This window comes from Hemiscyllium ocellatum, unplaced genomic scaffold (genome assembly GCF_020745735.1).
Source record: "Hemiscyllium ocellatum isolate sHemOce1 unplaced genomic scaffold, sHemOce1.pat.X.cur. scaffold_688_pat_ctg1, whole genome shotgun sequence".
NCBI lineage: Eukaryota > Metazoa > Chordata > Chondrichthyes > Orectolobiformes > Hemiscylliidae > Hemiscyllium > Hemiscyllium ocellatum.
The window spans coordinates 231,976-259,739 of NW_026869173.1; the positions used below are offsets into that span (position 1 = coordinate 231,976).

The 27,764-nt window shown below is 44.2% G+C and overlaps 1 long non-coding RNA gene across 1 annotated transcript; it reads left to right on the forward strand.

Annotated features, from left to right (window-relative positions):
* Positions 1–2,665: 2,665 nt before the first annotated feature.
* Positions 2,666–27,764, forward strand: LOC132814121 (uncharacterized). Its single transcript, XR_009644314.1, has 3 exons — positions 2,666–2,796; positions 26,162–26,357; positions 27,727–27,764. It is a non-coding gene; the product is annotated as an uncharacterized LOC132814121 (long non-coding RNA).

Below are 27,764 nucleotides of genomic sequence, written 5' to 3' on the forward strand. Positions count from 1 at the left end.
AGACAGCGGGTGACGGGAGACATGTGTTTCTGACTGGAGGCATGTGACCAGCGGTGTAGTGGGTCCCCTGTTGTTTGTCATTTGGATAAATGGTTTGGATGGAATATTGGTTTCCTGGTAAGTAAGCTTCTTGGGTGGCACTGACATTGGAGGTAAAGTGGTTAGTGGAGAAGATCGTATATATTACAACATGATGAACAGTACTGCTGGGATAGTGGGCTGAAGAATAGCAGATGGAGTTTAATTAGATAAATGTGAAGTGTTCTATTTTGGTGAAACAAACCAGGGTGGGACCTGTACAGTTAATGTTTGGGCCCTGGGTGGTGTTGTCAGTCAGAGACCGAGCTATGCAGGTACACAGTTCTTTGAATGTGTTGTCACAGGTAGACAGGCTGGTGAATCAGACATTTGGGATGTTTACCTTCATTGGGGAGAGCATTCAGAGTAAGAGTTGGCATGTAATGGTGCATCTGTAAAATACATTGGTGAGGCTATCATAAAAATATTGTTGTTCAGTAAGAAGAACTCATTTGGTTCACTTACCTCCTTTTAGGAATCTGATCCAGACCTACAGCAATATGGCTGACTCTGAGCTACCCTCTGGGTAATTAGCAGTCGGGTCAAAGAATGTTCGTCCAGGCAGTGACAACTACATCCAACGAATGAATAAATAAAAAGACCTATGCACTTCCGTACCTCTGGAAACAAGTCCAGCTGCAGCAATCCGTACTGGTTTTGTAACACCATTCTAGACCTGACCACTCTCTATAACACTCTCACCACCTCCCACCTTCACCTCTCCCTGTTCCTATCGTGTCATTAAACCCTGACAATGATTCCCCTTCCCACTGCCCTCCTCCTGCTACCAGACCCTTTGCAATCCATTTAACATTTACTCCTAAAGCACTCTCTCACTTCAAGATTTTAAGTATTTTGTGCTGATCTTCTCAGCCTCATAATCTAGTATGATCCCTTTTGTCCTGAGTGAGGGACCAGTGGGGATTTCTTGCTGAGGGTTTTACTGTTTCAATGGAATGTCCTTCTGTTGAGTGTTTTATACTGTTCCTTGAAATGTTTTCCACTGTCCATTTACAAACACATATTTCAGTCTGTTTAGGCTGTTTACCTTGGTCAGTTCTTCTCTCAAACTCATGTAATTGGCTATTTTTGTTTCTAGTTGCAGCTCGTCCTTTCTGTGATTCACTTTAAAACATTTTGTGTATTTAGCTGTACTTTATCACAATTTCCCGAAGGATCTCTCCCGGTGACGTTACACATTCACTAAGTTTCATCACACGGTCGCTCTGACATAGTTACATCCCTAGCCTGTTGCACAGCGAAACACTGAAAAAAAAATAACCGAACTCCTCTTCCAATATCAATGTTCTCCGTGTGATTGGTCCAGATTATACAAATATTGAAGTTTTCCAAAATTATCACAATGCCTTTATTAAAAATCCAATGAGTTCCTGTGTAATACAGTGATGAGCAATGGAATAAAGTTCGTTGGCTAAAATTGTTCTGCTGCTTGTGTCCTTGGCAAGTAGTAGCCAGAATTTACATTCAGACTGACTCGACTTCATGTTCTGATGCCAAATACTTTCTTTGTGATGTCTTCGTTATCCATTATTGTTAGCATTACACATTTTGCCCGAGTATCAGCAAGGTTGTAAACCACTGAATATTTTTGTTCACACTGTATCCATATTTCCCTGGTGTCTAAATCTCTTTTATCTCTGTCACAAATCCACCTTATTGCATCGACTTTGTCCATTCAATTAAAAGTATTCCTTTCCTTAATTTATTGTCACAAATCTATTCACTGACGTACAATTTTACTTAAACTCTGTCCCATCCTGTTCCTTTTTGCTTATCTTCAGCCAGATCCCCATGCTGTTTTCGTGTGTCACATTTTCCCTTTGGATTCGGAAAGTTCCTTTCACCTGAACGCTGTCCCTGCATCCTCTCTGGCAGTTTAAACCCTTGGCCATTAACCTACCGACATAATCGGCCAGGACAATAGTCCCAGCACCGTTCCAGTGGGGCCATCCAAAAGGATTATATTTAAAATCAGGCATGGGATGAAGTATCTCTGGCTGACCAGCCTTTCTTGCCCAGCCGGAGCTGCCCTTGAGCTGAATATCTTTCTCAGCCAGTTCAGCGGGTCAGTGAGAGGCAAACACTTTGCTGTGGGTATGTCGTGCAGATCAGATGAGGATGGGCAGATGTCCTTCTCGAAAGGGCAAGTGTTTGGGTTTTTTGGTCATCAGCAATGGTCTCATACTTACTTGTCGATTGTTAATTACTATTTTTAAAATTAGTGATTTCAAATTCCACCATTGTTGATGCTGGGATTCCAGCCTGTATCCCCCGAACATTAGCAGAGGTTTGGGATACATGCTCCAGCAATAATACCACGAGGCCATCACTTCACCTGCTCACAGGTTGCTCATTCCTGACCGGTTATACCAGTGCATCATGAAGCAAAACCTGTCAATCCAACACAGTTGTGTGATCCTGATATCTTCCAGCACTCTGGTGATATCACTGAGGATCTTGCTTTCTGTCTGTCTCTGTCTCTGTCTGTCTCTGTCTGTTTCTCTCTTCTGAAGAAAGACGAGGCAGCACAATTCCCATTCTGCCTATTCCTGTCTCCTGTAGGTACTCAGGAAGGTTCAGACTCGATTAACTTCCCAGCTGCTGGGTGTCTCGTCCATCATCACATTGAAGATAGTTGGTCAGCCAGAGAGACAAAAGAGAGGGAGATCTGCAGCCTTCAATAAATCCTGCAGTGAGGTAAGATCACTCACAGTGCACAGAGCAGAGAGCAACGAGAGGGCTCCAAACATCGGCTGACAATATATGTCACTGATACAGTGCTGGAGGGTGAGCACAGTTCACACACACCCCAGGCTCAATCACCGCCCCAGTCTAAGTTCTGTTGTACTAAGACTCACTATTCTGCATCACTATCTATGGCATGTCTTGTACACCAGTGTCTTCAATAATTTGTAACTCCTATAACAGTTTATATCTCTGTAACCTCCTCCTATCTCAATAGTCCCTCGATATATTTGAAATGTACTGCATTCCAGACTACCATCCCTATCGCTGTAACTTGCTTCAGTGTCGACAACATGCCTTATCTCAGTAGTCCCCTCCTCCAATAACTGGAGACAGAGGCATGCAGCACAATCCTTCAATCCAACTAGTCCATGCTGACCAGAGTCCATGAACAAGTCACGTTTCCCTGTATTTGACCGGATCCCTTCAAACCTTCTCCTCCCAAGTACCTGCCCAAATGTATTTTACATGTTGTAATTGTACTTTTCTCTACCACTTCCCCTGGAAGCTCATTCCATAACTGCACCATCGTCTGTGTAGAAATTTTTCTCCTAAAATCTCTTTTAAGTGCTTCCTCTCCCATCTCATATTTATGCCCACTAGCACACAGAACATGACAGCGCAATGCAGGCCCTTCGGCCTTCGATTTTGCACCAACCTGTGGAACCAATCTGAAGCCCAAGTAGCCAACACTATTCAAATTCATGTCCATATGCCTATCCAACGACCGTTTAAATGCCCTTAAAATTGGCGAGTCTACCACTGTTGCAGGCAATGCATTCCATGCCCCGACTATTCTGAATAAAGAACCTACCTCTGGCATCCGTCCCATATCTATTTATTAATATTAGCATCTACCTAAATTTAAAGCTATCTCCCCTCCTGGTAGACATCGCCACCCAAGAGAAAAGGCTCTCACTGTCCAACCCATCTCACCTGCTGATTATCTTATATGTCTCTATTAATTGACTTCAAACACATTCTTTTGAACAAAAACAGCTTAAAGTCCCTCAGCCTTTCCTCATAAGACCTTTCCTCCGTACCAGGTAACTTTCTAATAAATCTCATCAGATGTGGTGAGTGTGGACTTGTTGGGCCGAAGGGTCTATTTCCACACTGGAAGTAATCTAATCTAAGGGGACAACATTTGCTATCCGCCAGCCTTCTAGCACTATTCCTGTAAACAATGATGACAAAAAGATCAAAATCAAAGGCTTGGCAATCTCCTTCGTGGCTTCCCAGAGAATCCGAGGATAAATCCCATCTGGCCAATAGATTTATCTATTTTTAGACTTTGCAGAATTGCTAACACCTCCCCCTTCTGTACTTCAATTCAATCTAGTTATGGACTCCACTGCCCTAGCTAATCACCTTACCTGTATCCCTCGTGGTTTTAATCATCGTCCTGCGACTTGTATCATCGAAGGACAATGATACAAATAGTTCTGCTCTTGTCCCTGCCACTACTTATCACAATGTTCTGGGATACACTTATTTAGGACTTAAGGCGTTCTCTACCTTTGTGTTTGAAGACCTCCAGCACTACCTCTTCTATAATGGGAACTCTTTTCAAGCCATCACTGTCTCTTTAACTGACTTGTCTGCAGTAATTTCTGACAAAATGTTCATTTAGGGTCTTACCCATCTCCTGTGGTTTCCACACATGGATGTCCTTATTGATCTTTGCAGGGCCCTATTGTCTCTCTAGTTGCGTTTTTGTACTTGTGTGCTGTAGAATTTTCTTGCAATCTCCTTAACCTTATCTGCCAAAGCTATCTCATCCCCCATTTTGCTTTCCAGCTTTATCCGGCTTCTCTGTTTCTCTAAAACCCTCCAGTATCAGTAACATCTTCATCAATCTTTGCTCCATTTACAGTTTCCGGAAATGCTTCCTAAAACAGGATGATCAGAATTCTCCACAGTACTCCAACTGGGGACCCAGCAATGCCTTGTACAGCCGTATCATGATGTACCAACTTATGTATTCAATTCGCTGACCCATGAGGGCAAGTGTTCCAAATTCCACTTTCCCCACCTTGTCCACCTGTGATGCACCATCCAAGGAACTGCATTCCTTGGTCTATCTATGTTCGACAGCACTGCCCAGGGCCCAACTATTAACTGTGTTAGTCCTCCCTGGTTTGTCTTGACAGAATCCATCACCTGAATTCAGCTCCATCGGTCATTCCTTGGCCACTGGCTCAGTTGTTCGAGATCCCCTTCGATAACTGTATTCCCTGCCCACTATAACCCGTGTTCTATCCGGACGTTTATCAAAAAACTTACTAACAATGACTCCTATGCTCTTACTGAAATGTTTTCTGTAAATGATGCATAACAGTGGACCCAGCACTGTTCCTTATGGCACACTGCTGGTCATAGGCCCCCAGTCTGCACAACAACGCTCTCCCACCACTCTGTCTCCTATTGTCAAGCCAATTTTGTATCCAGTTGGCTAGTTCTCCCTGAAACCATGTGATCTAACCTTACTAACCAGTGTTCCACGCTAAACCCTGTCCAATGCCTTGCTGTGGTCAGTATAGACACAGTCTCCTGTTCTGTCTTCTTCTATCTTCTTAGTCACCTCTACAACAAACTCAGGCAAGTTTGTGAGACACTACTTGTGTACTTTGTGTCAACTGTCCCTAATTAACCTTCGCCGTTCGAAATGCATGTAACTACTGTCCCTCAGAGCCCCCTCCAACACCGTACGCACCACTAACATCAAGCCAATTGGTCTTTAGGTGCCTTGCTTTCCCTCGCGTCAGTTTTAAATAATGGCACAACGTGAAACACCCTCCAGGCTTCCAGCTCATCACCCGTGGCTGTCACTGATATAAATATCTCTTTAAGGGACAATTCTTCCAGAGTTTCCCCCAGTGTCCTCAGATATACATGATTAGCTCCAGGGATTTGACTTTTTTTTAGGCGTTATAAAATCGCCAGCACCTCCCGTTTTGTTATGCGGAGTCTTTTGAAGACTTCATTTCCCTGACTTCCCCAGTCTTTAAGTTCTGATGTGAAATTTTCGTCAAGGATCTCACCCATCTCCTGTGGTTCCACACATGGATTAACCCATTGATCTTCAAGGGGCATATCCTGTCTCTAGTTAATCTTCTCTCGTTAGTATTCATGTCGAATTCCTTTGGATTTCCCTCAGCATTATCAGCCAAAATTTTCTCAGGTCTCCTGCTTGCCCTCCTGCTCTACCTCTTCAGTGTATTACTGTACCCACAATGTTCTTTGAGGAATCCAGCTGGCCATATATGACATGGACGCCTTTATCTTGACCAGAACCTCAATACCCCCAATCATCCAGAATTTCCTTCTTGTAATCAGCATTGTCCTTCACACTAACAGAAATATCCTCACGCTGAACTCTCATTTTATCTTTCTTTTGATAGTTTCCCACCTGCCTGAGGTCCATTTACCTGCAAATACTCTCCACAATCAACTGCTAAAAGTTCTTGACCAATACCGTCTGGATTGGGGCAGACCAATTTTGATCTTTCACTTGTGGATCAGGCCTGTCATTTTCCATAACTGTTTTCAAATTAATACAGTTGTGGTCACTTTGTCAAAGTGCTTCCCAACTTACACCTCAGTCCCTTTCCCTACCTTGTTTCCCAAGGGGAGGTCAGGTTTTGCCACTTTCTCCAGGGAGAGGGCAAGCAACCAGTGGTAATTGTGCACATCAGTACACATGACATAGATACAGTTGGATGGGATCTGGTCAAGTGAGTATTAGGAGTTAGGTAATAAGTTAAAAAGCAGGACTACAGGGGCAGTGAGCTCCAGATTACTCCCAGTGCCGCTCGTAGTGAATATGGAAGTAAAAAGACTAGCCGGATGGATGAGTGCCTGAGGAGCTGGTGGAGGGGGAAGGGTTTTTACGTCTTGGATCATTGGGGTCTCTTCTGGGGTAGAAGTGACCTGGACAATGGGGATTCTGAAAAATAAAGAGACCATCGGCCAGTCAGAGGAAAATCCACCAGCCACCGAGAGCACGTTTCCTATTCAGGATATCCAGGGGCACAGTCAAGGGAGAGAAAAGACTTCTGGTTTAAAGGAAATTTATTTCATGAGGCCTGACTGGTAAGGCAGACGAGCTCAGAGCATGGATTGCCTCTGGGGACTGGGATGTTATAGCCATAACAGAAACATGGCTGAGAGAAGGGCAGGAGTAACAGCTCAGTGTTCCAGGATACAGAAGGTACAAGTGTGACAGAAAGACAAGTAATTGAGGAGGGGGAGTGCGCTTTTGATAAATGAGAGCATAACAACAGTGATCAGAGAGGATACTCCTAAAGAGTAATCAAATGAGGCCATATGGTTGGGAGTTAGAAAGAAGGGGGCGGTCACTTTGTTTGGACTGTATTACAGACTCGCAAATAGCCAGCGGGTATGAGAAGAGCAGATGTGTAGAGAGATTGTAGATAGGTGTTGAATAAGTAATAAGAGAGTAGTATTGATTGGAGGTTTTAATTTCCCCTGGATTGACTTGGGACCTCAGAATACCATATGGGTAACAATTTGTCAAATGGGTCCAAGAAAGTTTCCTTGACAAATATATAGGCTGTCCTACTCTATTCAGGTGGGCGCAACATTGAACATCCCCTGAGAAAACAAGATGAGGAAGTGACTGAAGTGTCAGTTGGAGAGCACTTTGGGTCCAGTGACCGCAACTGTGTTAGTTTTAACATAACTACAGAAAATGATAGGAGAGGTCCACAGGTTAAGGAGCTATGCTGAAACACAGCCAGTTTTGGGGCCACGAAGCAGGATCGAGCAGAGGTTGAGTGGGTGAGTCTGTTTGAAGGAAAAGAAACGACTGGAAAATGGGAGGCTTTTAAAAGTGTGATACTGAAAATCCACGGTCAGTATGTACCTGTTAGGGTGAAAGGAAAATGGCAGGTTTAGGGATCCCTGGCTGATGACAGATATTGAGTCTCTGATCTGGCAATTGAAGATGGTATACATTGGGTTTAAGGGTTCCGTATCTACCGAACCTCTTCCGGCCCTAAAGACAGAATCAATCTGTGGAGACCTTATCAGGTCCATGCCACACATCGATCTGTTGAACCCACTCCAGGCCCTGTGACTGTTCCAATTCAGTTCCTAAAGGAACTGCGGTCTGTGTAACATGCTCTCATCACTATCACCCACCCTGTCAGTGTAAGCTTTTCCAGTATTTCCACCCATCTACTCATCTGCATAAACTTCTCCAACTCTTACACCCCTATATCTGTGTTAACGACAACCTCCCCAACAACACTTTCCCACTTAGGCCAAACTCAAGGAGATGACTAATGCTCCTTTAGCTGTGTAACTGTCTCCAATCAAAATTGCTGTTCTCATCTCCAGGAAAATCCGTCCGATTCCACATCCTCCATGTCTAAATAACACCAGAACCTAAGAATTTCGACATCTCTCAACCTGTTCAGTCACGAGTACCCTCCATATGTGTGTTTTTTGCTTCCAGCCTAGACAACCTACATTATCTCTGTAATCTGCTCCATTCCCTAAATAGTACCTGTCAGTATAAACCAGCACTGTCCTCCCACTATCCTTATCCTTGTAAACTGATCCATCCCTCCCAACCTCCTCATCTCCATGAACTCCTGCAGGCCCTACAGCTCTCCACATTTCTGCAACCTCCTGTGGGCCTATGGTCCTCCCTCCCTGTCAAACCACCTGCAGTCCCCACATTCCTCCCAATCTGGCTCCTCTGCTTCAAATCAGACCATTGCTGTCTCTGTAAGCACCTCCACTCCTGACAACTCTTCCCATTTGTGTAACCGCGTTCAGACCCCATACTCTCCAGCTTCCTGCATCCTCTTCCTGAAATTGCAATCAAAACCACATTTTCTGTATTATCCACCAGTGCTTAAACCTTCCCCAACTCAGTAACCTCTTGCAGTCCTAATCAAACACCTTAAATTTGAAAGCTTTCAATTCGCTACAATCCTCCCTCCCTCCCTCCTCAAATGCGTTCATTACCATGTAACCACACAATTACTGAATTCTCCTTTTGCACTGCAACCCTCCTACGGTCTGCAAAACTCTCCTGTCCTGATATTCTTCCCGATCTCTGTAACCCCCACCACCCTCCAGTGCCCTTTTTGGGAACATGGCAGAGGAGGGAAGATTTGTAGAGTCCGGGCCATGTTACGGAGGTAGAATTCTGGGAATTGCAGATTTGGTCTAATGTCTGTCGTGTGCAGATTATTGGAGAGGACTCTGACAGACAGAATTGGAAAATCTTAGTTAAATTTTAGACAGTCAGCATGGGTTTGTGAGGGGCAGGTCATGCATCACAAACCTTATTGATTTCTTTGAAGATATGGCAGAATATATTGAAGCTCATTCAGAAAATAAGGAGGCATGGGATACAGGGAAATCTATCTGTCTGGATACATGCTTGGATGGCCCAGAAAAGACAGAGTATGGCAGCAGATAAACAGTATTGAGCCTGGAGCTCAGTGACCAATGGGGTTCTGTAACAGTCGGCTTTGGGACGCTGCTCTCTGTGATTTTTATAAATGACTTGCATGTGGATGTTGGAGAGTGGGTTCGTTAATTTGCCAATCTGGTGGAGTGGTGGGTAATGTGGAGGGCTGCTGTAGGTTGCAATGGGACATTGACAGGACACAGAGCTGGGCTGGAAATCTCAAATGGTGTTCAAGCTGGAAAAGTATGAAGTGATTTATTCTGGAAGGTGGAATTTGAATACAGAATACAGTGTGAAAGGCAGAACACTTGGCAGTGTGGAGGATCAGAGAGATCAAGGTGTCCATGTCCATAGATCCCTCAAAGTTGCCACACACGTTGATAGGGCTGTTAAAAAGCATATGTTGTGTTGGCTTTCCTTAGCAAGGGGATTGATTTTAAGAACAGTGAGGTTTTACTGCATCTTTATAGCATCCTGGTGAGACCACACTTGGAATATCGTGTTCAGTTCTGGTCCCCTGTTTACAGGAAGGATGTGCAAGTTTTAGAGAGCATACACAGGAAATTTACCAGGATGCTGCCTGGAATGGAGGGTATTTCTTATGAAGAAAGGTTGAGGGGGCTAAGGCTTTTCTCATTGGAGTGAAGAAAGGGGTGGGACAACGTGGTAGAGGTGAACAAGATGAAGAGAGTCACAGAGAGAGTGAATAGTGAGAGACTTTTTCCCCTATGGCATAAATGGCTAATACAAGGGGTATAATTTTAAGGTGAATGGAGGATGGATAAAGGATAGAGAATGGTAGGTGGTTGGAATGCACTGACAATGGTAGTAGTAAAATTAGATACTTTCGGTACATTTAATAGACTCTTGGAGAAGCACTTGGATGGTAGTAAAATGAAGGGTATGGAAGTTAGTTTGGTCTTATAGTCGGATAAATGGTTGGCATGGCATCATGGTCGAAGGGTCTTGTGCTGTACTGTTCTGTGTTCTATGTTCTGTTTGGTAAATGGGTAACAACCTCCGATCAGTGTAAAAGGATATGGCATTCAGGAGGAGCTAGTCAACTGGATACAAAATTGGGCTTGATGGTTGGAGACAGAGGGTGATGGGAGACATGTTGTTTTTCTGACTGGAGGCATGTGACCAGCGGTGTAGTGGGTCCGCTATTGTTTGTCATTTGGGTAAATGGTTTGGATGGGAATATTTGTTTCCTGGTAAGTAATCTTCTTGGGTGACACTGGAATTGGTGGTAAAGTGGGCAGTGAAGAAGGTTATCTATGATACAACAAGATTAACAGCACTGCTGGGAGAGTGGGCTGAAAAATAGCAGATAAAATTTAATTAGATAAATGTGAAGTGTTCCATTTTGGTGAAACAAACCAGGATGTGACTTGTACAGTTAATGTTCAGGCCCTGGGTGGTGTTGTCAATCAGTTACCAGGGATGCAGGTAGACAGTTCTTTGAAAGTTGCGTCACAGGCAGGCAGGCTGGTGAAGCAGGCGTTTGGGATGGTTACCTTCATTGGGCAGAGCATGGAGAGTAAGAGTTGCGATTTCATGTTGTATCTGTACAAGACATTGGTGAGGCCACCATAAATACATTGCTGATTAATAGGAAGAACTCATCAGGTTCACTTCCCTGCTTTAGGGAAGAACAACAAATATTCTCACCTGGTCTGGCCAACATGTGACTCCAGACCCACAATAAGAGGGCTGACTCTGAGCTGCCCTCTGGGTAATTAAGAATGGGGTCAAAGAATGTTAGGCCAGGCAGTGGCATCCACATGCCATAAATGAATAAATAAAAATACATATGTCCCTCCCTACCTCTGCAAATCCCTCCAGCTGCAACAATCCGTACTTAGTTTGAAACACACTTCAGGCCCTAACCGCTCTCTGTTACACTCTCACCACCTCCAGCACCTTCATCTCTCCCTGTGCCTATTGTGATGTTATACCCTCACAGGGATTCCTCTTCCAATTGCCCTCCTCCTGCTAACAGACCCTTTGCAACCCCTTTAAAGCTTACTCCGAAGTGAAAATCTTTCACTTCAAGATTTTAAGTACTTTTTGATGATCTTCTCAGCCTCATAATCTAATATGATCCATTTTGTCCTGAGTGAGGGACAGGTGTGAGTTTCTGTTGAGGTTTTATCTGTTTCAATGGAATATCCTTCAAATGTTTCCCATTGTTCATTTACACACACTAATGTTTCAGTCTGTTTAGCTTGTTTCGCTTGGTCAGTTCTCCTCTCAAACTCATGTAATTGGCAATTTTTGTTTTTAGTTGTAGCTTGTCCTTTCTGTGATTCACTGAAAAATTTTATATTTCTTTAAACTGCACTTTATCACAATTTCCCAGAGGATCTCTCCAGGTGACATTACTCATTCACTAAGTTTCATCACACAACGGTCGATCTGACATAGTTACATCCCTAGCCAGTTGCACAATGTTATTTAAAGAAACACTGAAAAAAGTCTCCGAACTTCCCTTCCAATATCACTGTTGTCAGTGTGATTGTCACGATTATACGAATTTTGAATTTTCACTGAATTGTCATTATGCCTTTATTAAAAATTCCAATGAGTTCCTGTTTAATGCAGTGATGAGCAATGAAATGCTATTCAGTTGCCTAAAACTGTTCTGCTGCTTGTGTCCTTGGCAAGTAGTAGCCAGAATTTACATTCAGACTGACCCTACTTCATGATCTGCAGCCAAATGCTTTCTCTGTAATGCCTTTCTTACCCATTATTGTTAGCGTTGTCCATTTTGCCTGAGTTTGCGCAAGGTTGTGAACTATTGAATATTTGTGTGCACCTTTTTTCACCCTGTAACCACGACACCCTGGTGTCTAACTCTCTTTTATCTCTGTGTCACAAATCCATCTACCTTATGGCAAAGACTTTGTCCATTCCACACAAAAAAAACATAATTTACTGTTTCCTACAATTTCCTGTCACAAAGTGATTTGCTGACGTACAGTTTTAGTTAAACTTGGCCCCATCCTGGTCTTTTCTGCTGGTCTTCAGCCACATCCCCATGCTGTCCCAAAGCTTCACCTTTTCTATTTGAATTTGGAAAGCTCCTTTCATCTGAACCCTGTCCCTGATCCTCTCTGTCAGTTTAAAGCCCTGTCCCTAAACCTACCAACGTGATTGCTCAGGACACTGGTCCCAGCACATTTACAGCGGGACCATCCGAATGGTTTATTTTTAAACTCAGGTCTGGGATGTGGGTATCTCTGGCTGACCAGCCTTTCTTGCCCAGCCCTAGCTGCCCTTGAGCTGAGTAACTTGCTCAGCCATTTCAGAGGCAAACACTTTGCTGTGGGGATGTCGTACAGATCACGTGAGGATGGCAGATGTCCCCTAGTGTATTTTTGATGAACAAACATTGTTTTGGACATCAGCAATGATTTCGTACTTATCCATAGATTGTTAATTGCAATTAAAAAAAAATGATGATTGCAAATTCCACCATTTCTGATGGTGTGATTTAAACCTGCCTCCAATGAACATTGGGTGAGGTTTCGGATACATGCTCTCGCAGTAATACCACGAAGCCATCACTTCACCTGCTCAAAGGTTGCTCATTCCTGAGCACTGATACCAGGGCATCAGGAACCTAAACCTGTTCTTCCTACATGATTGTTTCGTTATGAAATCTTCCTGCCCTCTGGTGATATCACTCAGTCTCACTCCATGTGGTATCCCTCACTGTGAGGGTCTAATTGCTGCCTCTGTCAGCGTCTCTCACTCTTGCAGCTACTCCAGATCCTGAGCCAATTGAAGTCTTCACTCCAGAGAGACAGGACAGCACAGGCCAGGGATGGAGACAGGGTTTTTCAGATCTCTGTTGGACTTAGTGCCATTCCCGGTGTGTATCCCTCACGAGATCACTCTAATTTCCCAAACAGTCTATTCCTCTGACTCCTGTAGGTACTCAGGAAGGTCCTGACTCAATAGACTTCCCAGCTGCTGGCTGTCTCGTCCATCGCCACATTGAAGATGGTTGATCAGCCAGGGAGATAAAGGGAAGGGAGATTTGGAGTCTTAAATAAACCCGCAGTGAGGTAAGATCACTCACTGTGAACAGAGCAGAGAGCAAAGACAGAGCTCCAAACATCGGCTAACAAAACATGGCACAGATACAGTGCTGGAGAGGAAGCACAGTACAGACACACCCCAGGCTCAATCAACACCCCTATAGTAAGTTCTGTTGTGTTAAGACTCACTACTCTGCAACACTCTATCTATGGCATGTCTTGGTGACTAGTGTCTTCAATAATTTGTAACTCCTACAACAGATACAGTCCCGGTAACCGCCTCCCTTCCCTCTCCTCCCTCCACATACTTGAATTATGGTGCATTCCAGCCTACCATCACTATTAATATAATTTGCTTCAGTGTCTATTATGTGCCTTATCTCAGTAGTCTCCTCCTCCAATAACATGCAGCACGGAAACGGTTCCTTTGATCCAACTAGTCCATGCTGACCAGAATCCCTGAACGAGTCCCGTTACCCTGCACTTAACACAAATCCCATCAAACCTTCTCCTCTCCATGTACCTGGACAAATGTCTTTTACATGTTGTTATTGTACTTTTCTCTACCACTTCCCCTCAAAACTTATTCCATACCCGCACCATACTCTGTGTGGAAAATCTTCTCCTCCTAATCCTTTTAAGTTTTTTCCTCTGCCATCTCCTACTTATGCCCTCCAGAACACAGAACATAGAACATGACAGTGCAGTATAGGCCCTTCGACCCTCAATGTTGCGCCAACCTATGGAAACAATCTGAAGCACATCTAACCTTCCCTATTCCATTCTCATCCATATGCCTATCCAATGACTGTTTAAATGCCCATAAAGTTGGCGAGTCTACCACTGTTTCAGAGCTGAAAATGTATTGCTGGAATAGTGTGTTGCTGATGAACGGCTTATGCCCGAAACGTCGAATTTCCTGTTCCTTGGATGCTGCCTGACCTGCTGCGCTTTTCCAGCAACACACTTTCAGCTCTGATCTCCAGCATCTGTAGACCTCACTTTTACCACTGTTTCAGGCCATGCATTCCATGCCTGACAATTCTGAGTAAAGAACCTACCTCTGGCATCTGTCCTATATCTATTAATTAATGTTAATATTAATTACTACTTCAATTTAAAACTATTTGCCCTCGTGCTAGGAGTCGCCACCTGAGGGAAAAGGCTCTCACTGTCCAAACCATGTCACCCTCTGATTGTCTTATATGTCTCAATTAATTGATCTTAAACTCTTCTCTCAAACACAAACAGGTTCAAGTCCCTCAGCCTTCCTCATGACACCTTCCCTCTGTACCAGGTAACATCGTAGTAAAACTCCTCGGAACACATTCCAAATTTTTAACATCCTTCTAAAGCGGTGACTTGAACCACAGGCAACACTTCAAATGCGGCCGCACCAGAGTTTTGTACAGCTGCAGCATTATCTCATGGTTCCGAAACTCATTCCCTGTCCCAATAAAAGCTCACATGCTGAATGCCTTCTTAACAAACTGGGTGGCAACTGTCAATGATCCATGTACATGGACAAAGTGATCTCTCTGCTCATCTGCACTACCAAGTTCTGCTTTACCCACATCCACCTGTTTGGTCACCTCAAAGTAGTCAACAAGGTTTGTGAGGCATGACCTACACTTCCCAAAACCATGCCGACTATCCCTCATCAACGTGTTCATCTCCTGATGATTATAAATGCTGGCCTTTACAAGCCTTTCCAACACTTTACCCAGAATCGAAGTAAGGCTCACACTTCTATAATTACCCCGGGTTGTCTCTATTCCCCTTCTTGGTCAAGGGGACAACATTTGCTGTCCTTCTGCCTTCTGGCACTATTCCTGACGGCAATGACGACATAAAGATCAAAGCCAACGGCTCAGCAATCTCCTTACTGGCCTCCCAGAGAAGCCAAGAATAAATCCCATCTGGCCCAGGGGACCTTTTTTTGCACTTGCCAGAATTGCTAACACCTTATCCTTCTGCAGTTCAATCCCATCTAGTTATGGACTCCACTACCCTGGGGTAAAGATGTTGGTTACCTGTACCCCTCATGGTTTTATAAACCTTTATACGGTCACCCCTCAGCCACCTACGTCCAGTGGAAATGTGAAGGACAATGATATAAATATTTCTGCTCCCGTCCCTGCTACTACTTTGCCACAATGTTCTGGTATACACTTGTTCAGGACCTAGGGCTTTCTCTACCTTTGTGTTCTAAAACCTCCAGCACCACCTCTTCTGTCATGGAGACTCTTTACAAGCCATCACTGTTTCTTTCCCTTTGTTTCCTAGTCTTTGTCCACAGTACGTTCTGACATGAAATGCTCATTTAGGCTCTCTCCTACCTCCTGTGGTTCGATACTTGGATGGCTTCACTGATCTTTGAGGAGCCCTAGTGTCTCTCCAGTTGCTTTTTTGGACTTGTGTGCTGTAGAAAATTCATCGCATTCGATTTAAACCTATCTGCCACATTTATCTCATTCCCCCAGGATGCTTTCCAGCTTATCCAGCCTCTCCGTTTCTGTCAAACCCTCCAGGATCAGTAACATCTTCGTCAATCTTTGCTCCATTTGCAATTTCAGGAAATGCTTCCCAGATCAGGATGATCAGAATTCTATGCAGCGTTCCAAAGCTGTGCTGATTATCCCTAATCAATCCTTGTCGTTGCAAATGCATGTAACTCCTGTCCTGCAGAATCGCTTCCAACAATGTCTGCATCGCTGACATCAAACTAATTGGTGTTGATGTCCCTGACTTTCCCTTGCAGCCTTTCCTAAATAATGGCACAACCTTAGCCACCCTCCAGGCTTCCAGCTCATCACCCATGGCTATCAGTGATAGGAATATCTCTTTATGGGACCCCACAATTTCAGCCTGAGCTTCCCGCAATATCCTGGGATATACTTGATTAGTTCCCAAGGATTTGTCCATCTTATATGCATTTTAGAACCTTCAGTACCTCCTGTTCTGTTCAGTGGAGTCTTTTGAAGACGTCACTGTACCTTATTCCCTGACTTCCCCAGTATTTATCCAAGTTAAGTTCAAACATGAAATTTTTGTTCAGGTCTCACCCATCTCCTGTGTTTCCACACTTGGATGGCCCCATTCGTAATCAAGGAGCTATATTCTTCCCCTAGTTAATGTCCTGAAGAACATACTTGAAGAATCTCTTTGGATTTTCCTCAGCCTGATCTGCCAATGATTTTTGTGGACCCCTTTGTGCACTCCTGATTTCCCTTTAAAGTTAATTACTCCACCCGCTATCTTCTTCAATGGATTCCCTTAATCCAGCTGCCTATATGTGACACGTGCCCCCTTTTTCTTGACCAGAGCCTCAATGCCCCCAATCATCAGTGTATCCCACTTGTGTCAGCATTGTCCTTCACACTAACAAAAATATGGTGACCCTGAACTCTCATTTTATCGCTCGTTTGAAAGCTCCCCATCTGCCTGACGTCCCTTTACCTGCAAATAGCCTCCACAATCAATTGCCAAAAGCTCTTCACTAATACTTTCTGGATTGCGGCAAGACGAATTTTGATATTTAACTTGTGGACCAGGCTTGTGCTTTTCCATCGCTATTTTCAAATTAATACAATTGTGCTCACTTTGCCAAAGTGTTGCCCCACTAATACCTCAGTCCCTTTCCCTACCTTGTTCCCCAAGGGGAGGTCAGGTTTTACCACTTCCTGCTGTCCAACCATTTACATTCTGACTGAGACATTTTTCTTGTACATGCCTAACAAATTCCACCCATTCAAGCTCAGGGCAATCTGGCAGTCCCAGACTAGGTTTGGCAAGTTACAATCCCTGACCATTCCAACCCTATAATTTTTACAGATATCTTAGATCTCCAGACATATTTGCTGCTCAAACTCTCGCTGACTGTTGGGGGCCTGTAGTACAGTCATATCAAACTGATGACCCATTCCCATTTCTCAATTGCACTATTATGGCTTCATTGGGCTTTCCCCAGGAATATCCTCTCTAAGTGCTGCAGTGATGTTTCACTGATCAAAATCTCCATCCCTCCTCTCTCACCTCCTGTTCTATCCTCCCTGTGGAATCTGTAACCTGGAACATTGAGCTCCCAGCTGTGTTTCTGCCATATCTATGGTATTCCAGTCCCATGTTCCCATCCATGCGCCGACTTCATTTGCCTTAATTGTTAGGCCTTTTATTTTGAAATAAATGCACTTTAATCAATCAGTTTTCCCTCAATGTCTGCTGTGCTCTTTCCTGATGCTTCTACTTAAGTTCCTGTCTTGAAATTCTGTCCCAGCCTCTACCTTCAGACTGCAGCCTGGCCTCTTCCACCTCACTATGGACAACACCCTCACCTTTCATGTCATTTGCAAACCTATTAATGATACCTTCTGCTGTCACATCAGAGTGATGAATGTATATAATAAACAGCAATGGCTCCCGCACAGATCCCTGTGGTACACCCGTTAGTGAAAGAATTTCAATCGTAAAAACAGCCCTCCACCAGTTGTGGATCCTGTTTGCCAAATTGCCTTGGATCCCATTGGTCTGTTGGACCAGCCTTCTATGTGGGACCTCGTCAAACGATGTAATGAACTCCATGTAACCCACATCATCTGCACAGCCCTCATCAAAATCCTCAATCGTAATTTTAAGTAAAAATCTCAGCTGAATTTGGGAAAGGATCTTACTCTAACAAATCTATGATGAGTATCCCTAATCAATCTCTGCCTTTCCAAATTTTGATTCATTCTGTTCCACAGAATTGTTCCCAATAATTTCCCTCCCCCTGCTGTCAGACTATCTGCTCTGTAATTACCTGGCCTATCCCTGCTGCTTTTCTTGAACAAAGGAATCACATTAGCGATCCTCCAGTCATTCAGCACTTTACCTGTGGCCAGCAAAGTATTAAATATATCCACCTGGGCCCCAGAAATCTCCTCCCTTACCTCCCATAGCAGCGTGGGATACATTTCATTGGGCACTGGGGATTTCTCCACCTTTTATGCCTGTGAAAACATTTAATACCTCCTCCTTAATGATCTTAATATGTTTGAGAATCTCACCATCCCAACTGAAATCGCCGGCTACAATGTCTTTCTCCTGTGTGAATATAGATGGGAAGTATTCATTGAAGACCTCACCTACTTCCTCTGGCTCCATGTACCGATTGTCCCTTTGGTTTCTCACAGGCTCCACACTTTACCCAGTAATTCTCTTATTCTAATTATCCTGCTAAAATACCTTGTGGATTTTCCTTAACACTATCTGACAAGGATGTTTAATGACCCATTGCTTGTCCCTAATTTTTACGGAGCCCCCTTGCACAATCTATGCTTTCAAATGGCTTCACCTGAGTTTATTGCACTGCATTTTCTTCATCAAACTCATGATATCGCTTACCCAGTATTCGCTGGTCTTGCTGCCTTTACTATTCCCTTGTCAGGACCACACTGGCCATGAATTCTCACTGTATCACTTTAACTTACTCTCATTTTCCAAATATGGAACCAATTGCAGATTGTCCTCACAGACTCTGTTTGCCAGATCCTCTGTAATGATAGTGATACTGATAGGAGACGCAGTTGTGAGAGGGACAGACAAGCGACCCCAGGAGGGTGTGCTGCCTCCCAGGTACCAGGGTCAAGAGTGTCTATGCCTGAAACGTTGAATCTCCTGTTTCTTGGATGCTGCCTGACCTGCCGCGCTTTTCCAGCAATACATTTTCAGCTCAAGAGTGTCTCTGAGCGGTTACTCAACATTCTGAAGTGACAGGGTAAATACCCAGAGATCGTTGTGCACATCAGTTCACATGACATAATTTGTCAAGGGGATGGGATCCTGTGAAATATGTACAGGGAATGAGGAAAGCAGTTAAAAAGCAGGACCTCAAGAGTTGTGATCACCGGATTACTCCCAGTGCCACGTGCCAGTGAGGATAGAAATAGAAAGATAGGCCAGATGGAGGTGTGGCTGAGGAGCTGGTGGAGGGGTAGAGTTTTCAGTTCTTGGATCATTGGGATCTCTTCTGGGGTAGAGGCAATCTGAACAAGGGGGGGAGGGGTTTGACTTGAACCAGAAGGGCACCAGTATCCCTGGGCAGAGATTTGCTTGGCTTACACTGGAGGGTTTAAACTAGTTTGGCAGGGGTTTGGACTCTGAGTAAGAGAGGTACCATCAACCAGTCAGGGGAAAATACATCAGCCATCGAGAGCAAGTTTCCTATCCCGGATATCCGGGCACAGTATAGGGAGGGAAAAGACTTCTGGTTTAAAGGACATTTATTTCAACACACGAGGCCTGACAGGTAAGGCAGACGAGCTCAGAGCATGGATTGGCTCTGGGGAGTGTGATATTATAGCCATAACAGAAACCTGGCTGAGAGAAGGGCAGGATTGGCAGCTCAGTGTTCCAGGACACACAAGGTACAGGCGTGACAGAAGGACAAGTAAGTGAGGAGGGGCAGCTGCCTTATTGATAGGTGAGGACATGACAACCGATACTCTTTTGGGGTGTTCAAATGAGGTCGTATGGCTAGAAGTTAGAAACGAAAAGGGGATGGTCAGTCTTCTGGGATGATGTTCTGGACCCCCAAATAGCCAGCGGGTACGAGAGGAGCAGATGTGAAGAGACATTGAAGGTACCTATAGAAATAATAGAATAGTATTGGTTGGAGATTTTAACTTCCCCTGTTTGGCCTGACCACCCAGAGTGTAAAAGTCCTGTATGGGGTGGAATTTGTCAAATGTGTCCCAGAAACTTTCCTATATCAATAGAGAGAGCCCCATCCTACGCAGGCAGCTGAAAACGGGACCTCCCCTCAGAAAATGAGGTCAGGCAAGTGACTGAAGTGTCAGTCGGAGAGCACTTTGGGTCCAATGACCACAACTGTCCTCATTTTAACATAGTTATGGAAAAAGATTAGGCAGGTCGACAGATTAAGTTCTTAATCTGGAGCAGGGCTAATTTTGGGGCTATTTGGCAGGATCGAGCAGAGGTCGATTGGGTGAATTAAAAATCACACAACACCAGGTTATAGTCCAACAGATTTAATTCAAAGCACCAGCTTTCGAAGTCCAGGTGATCATTCTGAAAGATGAAAACTTAAGCTAAATTTGTTTGATATTACATTCCATCACACTGCAATCCTGTTGCTATAAATTCTGGGTCTGTGTATTGTGCTCGACAACCACCTGATGAAGCAGCGCTATGAAACCCAGTGCTTCCAAATAAACCCGCTGGACTGTAAGCTGGTGTTGTGAGATTTTTAACGTTGTCCATCCCAGTCCAACACCAGCTCCTCCACATCATGCTCCCATCCACTGGGTGAGTGTGTTTGAAGGAAAAGGAATGACTGGCAAATGGGAGCCTTTTAAAAGTGTGAGCTCAAGAATCCACTATGTCCCTGTTAGAGTGAAGGGAAAAGCTGTCAGGTTTAGGGATCCCTGGCTGATGGGGGATATTGAGGTTCTGTTCAAGAAAAAGAATGCTGTACACATTGTTTTCGATGTTTCCGTATCTACGTAACCTCTTCGACTTCTAAAGACACGATAATTCCGTGGAGACACAACAATCCTCTCAGGTCCCTGCAGCACTCCCGATCTGTATAACCCACTGAAAGCCTGTGATTCTCCCGATCCAGTTCTGACGAGACTCACTCTCTGTGTAACATCATCCCATCTCTCACACCCACCCTTTCAATGTAAGTCCCTCCTGTATCTCCATCCATTTACTCATCTCCATAACCTTCTCCAGCTCTTACACCGCTTCCTGTGTAAACTCACCCTCCCCTACAACCCCTCCCACTTTGGCCAAACTGGAGGAAGTTACTAATGCTTCCTTATCTGTGGAACTGTCTCCAATCGAAATTACTGCCCTTCTTGATAATCTGTCAGACTCCACACACTTCATATCTAAATAATCTGCAAAAGTAAAACTTTCTATATCTCCAAATATCTTCAATCATGACTAACTGCCATATCTCTGTTTGGTTTCTGGATAATCTGTAAGCCTCCACACAGTTCGTATCCAAATAAGTTGCAGAAGGAAAACTTCCTATATCTACAAACATCTTCAGTCACCACTACCCTCCATATTTGTGTATGGCCGCCAGTTCTTACAACCCACTTTATCCCTGCCATCTGCTCTGTTCACCGAAAATCCTCCCTGTCCGTGTAAACCGCTCCATCCTACTAACACCCTTCTCCCTGAAAACTGCTCCATCCCTCCCAACCTCTCCATCTTCATGAACACATGTAGACCGTACAGCTCTCCACATTTCTGTAACACCCTGTGGTTCTATGTGCTCCCTTTGAAACCATCTCCAATCCCCACAACCCTCAGAGTCTGTGTTGTTTTCTCCAGATCAGACCATTGCTCTCTGTTACGTCCGACAATCCTCGTAAACCTCCCTAATGTATCTATTCATTCAGATCCCATCCTCTTCAGCCTCCTGAAACCTCTTCCTGCCATTGTAACCCTCCTTATTTAGAACACAGAACAGTACAGCACAGTACAGGTCCTTTAGCCCTCAATGTTGTGTCAATCTTTTATCCTACTATAAGATCAATCTAACCCACAGGCCATTGAAAGAACAAAGAAAATCACAGCCCAGGAACAGGCTTTTCAGGCCGCTTCCCTCCGCTGATCCAGATTCTCTGTCTAAACCTGTCGCCTATTCCATCGCCTGTTTGGTGAAGATCTGTAACACTTTGCTCCCTACCCATTCATACATCTGTCTGGATACATCTTAACTGACTTTATAATTCCTGCCTGTACCATCTCCACTGGCAAAATGTTCCAGGACCCCATCACTATCTGCGTAAAGATCTTTCCACCCATATCTGCCCTAAATCTTTCCCCTCTCACTGTGAACTTGTGACGCCTAGTAATTGAATTCCACACTCTGGGGGAATATATGCTTCTTGCTATCCACCTTGTCTATACATCCCATGATTTTGCAGAGAGCAATCAGGTCCCCAGTCAACCTTCATCTTTCTAATGAAAATAATCCAAAACTATTCAATCTCTCCTTATTGCTAGCACCCTCTATACCAGGCAACATCCTGGTGAACCTCCTCTGCTCCCTCTCCAAAGCATGCACACCCTTTTGGTAATGTGGACACCAGAACCGTACATAATATTCTAAACCAAAGTCCTATACAAAAAAAACATGACCTGACAACTCGTGTACTCAATACACCGTCCAATGAAGGAAATCATGCCGTATGCTGCCTTGACCACTTTACTGACCTGCATTGCAATCTTCAAGGAACAATGGAGCTGAATACCCAGATTTTAATTTTCCCCAGGACCTTCCCATTTACTGTATAATTCACATTTGAATTGGATCTTCCGAAATGCATCACCTCACATTTGCCCGGATTGAACTTCTTCTGCCATTTCTCTGCCCGCCTCTCCAATCTATCTATATTCTGCTGTATTATCTGACATTCCCCTTCACTGTCTGCTACTCCACCAATCTTAGTGTCATCTTCAAACTTGCTAATCAAGGAACCGATACCTTCCTCCAAGTCTACCAACATTCAGCTCCTCACCACCACCCCACTCCCCTTATAGTGGAAGGATCCTGACCCTAACAACCACGAGAGACTGACTGACCATATCCAAGCTCCCGGACTGCGATCTGAGACTCCCCCTGACTCCCTGTGCTGGGCACCGTGACTGACTGGACAATGATACCAAACTTCCTGGGTTTGTGTTTGCACTAAACACCAAGACAATGCAGGAGGTGGGTGAGCCTGGTAGCTCTAGCTGAGGGGTAACACTGCTAAAGGCAGCGTCAGGTAAGGCAATAATTCTGTGAGCATTCAATTCAGCTCAAAGTGAGTGTGTACAGACACGGAGTGAGCAGCCCAGAGGGACAGTCCATGAGCTGGGTGTGTATCCCTGAGCACAGTGTCCTTGCAGCAGCATTGAGTGTGTACAAACACGGAGTGAGCAGCCCAGAGGGACAGTCCATGACCTGGGTGTGTCTCTGAGTACACTGTCCTTGCAGCAGCATTGCAATGAGAGCTGTCAGTGCACCCTGAGCTGCAGCATTGAAGTACAGAAGCGTACTGTCAGTAGGTCGGAGATCTGCTGAGATGGCATGGTGAGGCTGACATATGTTAGATGCCAGCATTGGAGGATATGGATTACATGCAGCTTTGGTCTGTGCAGTGTCCCCTGAGACGCTGATGTCCAAGACAGAAGGCCACAGGAGCGAGGGTCACGATACCGTCACCAGATACCAGCTCTAACATTTATGTCAAACTGTCCAAATTGAGTTTCCCCACAGTGGGAGGGAGGACATGAACCTGAAAATTAATGAGGAGAGATCTGCATGAATGTGGCTCTGATCATAAGAAGTTATCCAATCAGCAATTGGCCACTATCTTGCTGAAATCTTGTCTTGAACTGTACAGTACAGGAACAGGCCTGTCAGCCCACTAAGTTGCACTGATACTTGATGCCTTTAAAAGTTATAAAATGTTGTAAATCATTATTCTCCCTGCTAACTCATGTACATGTCAAGATACCATCATTGCTGTTGTATCTTCTTCTACAGCCTCCTCCATCAGTGCATTCCGGGCACTTCCTCATTCTGTCTGGAACACAGCAACAAAAAACTAGCTTCTCATATCTCCTTTAAACTTTCCCCCAATTACCTAAAACTTATGCTCCCTAGCAATTAACATTTCTACTCTGGGAAAAAAAAGTCTCCAACTGTCTATTCTATCCACACCTCTCATCATTTTGGAAACCTGTAACAGGTTCCACTTATGTCTAATATACTCCAAACCAGACAACATCCTAGTAAATGGTTTTCAAACCCTGTCCAATACCTTGACATCCTTTTGCTGATCTGGTAATCAGTCCTGCACACAATATTCTAAATGATGCCGAAATACAGTTCTATCCAGTTGCAACATGTAACAATATTTTCCTGTGTTGCTACTTTCAGGGAACTATGGACCTGTATGCCCAGATCCCTTCAATGTTGAAGCTACTTAGAGGTCTTTCATTACTTGTATATTTCTCTCCTGCAGCACACTTTCTCAAAGGTATCAATCGCAATTGCCCATTTTAAATTACATCTGCTTTTTCTCCATCCAAGTCTCCAGCCCACGTATATCCTGCTGCATCATCTGCCAATCATCCTGACAACCCGCAACTCCCCCAATCTATTCACGCATATCCAAAACGAAACAAAATACCCTTCCACCACTACTGACTGCTATGACCAAGCAGTTCTCTGTCTATGTTACTGACTGACCGCTGATCCTATTTCACATCCCCTTCTGTATGAGCCTGCTGTAAGGAACCAAATCAAAGGCCTTGCAGAGATCCAGCTCCATGTCCTCATCAACCACTTTTGCCACTTTCTCAAAATATTCAATCACGTTTGTGTGACACAATTTTTCCCACACAAAGCTGTGTTGCCCATCGTGAATATGTACATATTTTTTCCAAATGTGATTCAGTCCTATCACTTAGAATCTCCAAGATTTTCCTTCCGTCTGATGTAAGGCTCTCCGAGCTGAAATGCCTGGAATTATCCGTGTTGCCGTTCTACCAAGGAACGAAGTGGCTATTTTCCAGTTCTGTGGAACCTCTGCTGTCACTGAAGCGCAAACCAAGTGTGTGCACAAAGTCTCAGCAATTTACTCCCTCGATCCCTTCAGTATTCCGGGATTATTCCCATCATATCATGGAAACTTGTCATCCTTAATATTTTTCAAAACACCCAACACAGCCTCCATTTTTAATATCAGAAAGACACCGGATATCAGCATATCCATCTCTTGACTCACCACCATCCATGTCCTCCTCCTTTGTGAATACCAATACAAAGTATTTATTAAGGACTTCACCCCCTTTCTCCAGCTCCATGCATTAATTCCCTCCTTTGTCCTTGATCAGGCGTACTCTTTCCTTGGCTACTCTGTTCCTCCTAATAAACTACTTTGGCATTTTCCTTAATCCTGTTTTATAAAGACGTTTCATCGTGCTTTTTCGTCCTCCCAACTCTTTTTCTTTACGTTTTTCCTGCCTGTTATCATGTTTTTCAAGGCTTCTGAGTGTCTTCAGTTGCCAAACTCCAAGATGTGCTTCGTTTTTCTTTTTGACTGAACTGACAATTTCTCTTGTCCTTAAACTTTCCCAAACCTTGCCATCCTTACCACCCTGTCTCCATGACCAGATCTCACATCCCTGAATATAGTAACATCGAGAAGGGTCTGATGGGCTTCTCAGACAATTCTCCCAGATACATCACAATAGCCCTTATTGTTGTGGTCCTTTAATCTTTAATTGAAACTCAGAACCATATACAAACCTTCGACAGTTTCTATTGCTTGCCTTTTATATTCCTTATTTTACTTTTCCTTCTCTGGTCTGAAAAGAAATCTGCTAAAGATGACTTGATATTTCTTGACAGCATCATTTCACAAACACTGTTTGCTTTCTAATTTCGTACTGGATCTAACCCCTCCACATTCCGCACTCCTCTCGGCATTCTGTAGTATTACGTTCCCGTTGTGTGATGTAAGGTTTCCTGTTCTGTCTTTGTATTTCTAGATTTCAAGGGGGCTCTGGATTTAGCTGCCTGACCCTTTTCACTTTATGAGAACACATTTTCTTAGAACCACTTTAATCTCCTCTCAGCCTACGGCCACTGTTCTGATTCTGATTTATCTTCTAGTTACTTGTTCCTGTTTACTTAAAGAAATAAGGTCAGACAGTGTCTTTTTAGTCTAGCTTTGTCCTTTACAATAGTTGTGTTAAAATCAAATGAATTATGATCACTATTCCCTAAATATTGTCCTTTTCTTTCCAGATGGCAATGGTAATGACTGCGGATGGTGCTAACTGAGGAAATGTCAATGTATTCATACCTGCTGCTGAGTGTCGGTGGTGGAGTGAGGGAGTCGTTGCGGATGTGGACCTTTTGATAGTGGAATCACTGACATCTGTCCATTACTTGCTGCTGGTGCTGTCAGAATACAAGTCGTCCCGCTTTGCAGCAGAAAGCAGTAAGAGTTTTGCCAGGTTGTCCCTCATCTCGTGGTCTGGCTGGTGATGCTCCCAGCATGTTCTTCTGCATTCAACACTAACCGAGTTACTGTAGAGTGGGAGATATATTGGGCCGTGATGGTTACTGGAGAGTGGGAGGTAGGTTGGGCTGTGATGGTTACTGTACAGTGGGAGGTATGTGGGCCCGTGATAGTTACTGTACTGAGGGTAGTATGTCAGGCCGTTATGGTTTCTGTACAGTTGGAGGTATGTGGGGCCATGATGGCTACTGGTCATTGGGAGGTATATGGGGCCGTGATAGTTACTGTACAGCGGGAGGTATGTCGGGCTGTGATGGTTACTGTACAGTGGGAGGTAAGTCGGGCCGTGATGTTTACTGTACAGTGGGAGGTATGTCGGGCCGTTTCGATTACTGTACAGTGGGAGGTATGTGAGGTCGTGATGGTTACTGTGCAGTGGGACGTATATCGGGCATTGCTGGTTACTGTATAGTGGGAGGCATCTCGATCCAGGAAGTTGCAGACTCTGAGTTGTACAGAATATGATTGCGTTGCTGCCGATGAGCCATTGTACCTCATGGATGCATCGTCATTGATTGCTTAATCTGTTTAAATCTGTACCATTCAGTATGTCATGGTGAGGAGGGTCTACAAAATGTGAAGTTAGCCCTTGCTTCCCATAAGGACTGTGCAGTGAACATTGTTACCGATATATGAAATGGAGGGGTGTATCTGCAGCAGGCAGATCAGTGATGATATGGTCAATTATAGGTTTCCCTTTTATTGGTTCCCCATAACCTGCCACAGAGGAGTCTAGCAGCCATAGGATCCTGCATCAATGCTGAGCACTATCATTACATTAGATTCCATACAGTGTGGGAACAGACCCTTCGGCCTAACCAGTTCACACCAACCCTCTGAAGAGCACCCACTACCATGGCCAATTCACCTGAACTGCATTTCTTTAGACTGTGGGAGGAAAACCACGCAGACACAGGGAGAATGTGTAAATTCCACACAGGCAGTTGCCCGAGGTTGAAATCAAATCTGGGTCCCTGATGCGTTGAGGCAGCAGTGCTAACCACTGAGCCATCATGCGGCCCTATACTGACTATATACCAAGGAGCTGCCCTCTTCTGCCTGGTCGTGCCCTTTCGGGGGACAGAACCTCCCAGAGATGATGGTGATGTTACCTAGGACATAGTCCTGATCGCATAATCTTGCTTTCCAGACAATATCTGATTGTTGCTTGATTAGTCTGTGGGAAATATACAACAGGTCACTTTTACACTTTGTATAATGAAGAGTTAATATCACTTTATTTCTTACATATTTTAAAATAAACCAAACATCATTGTTTTTTTTTCAGTTGAAAGCAATTGAAGTGAACAATAATTGAATTACCAG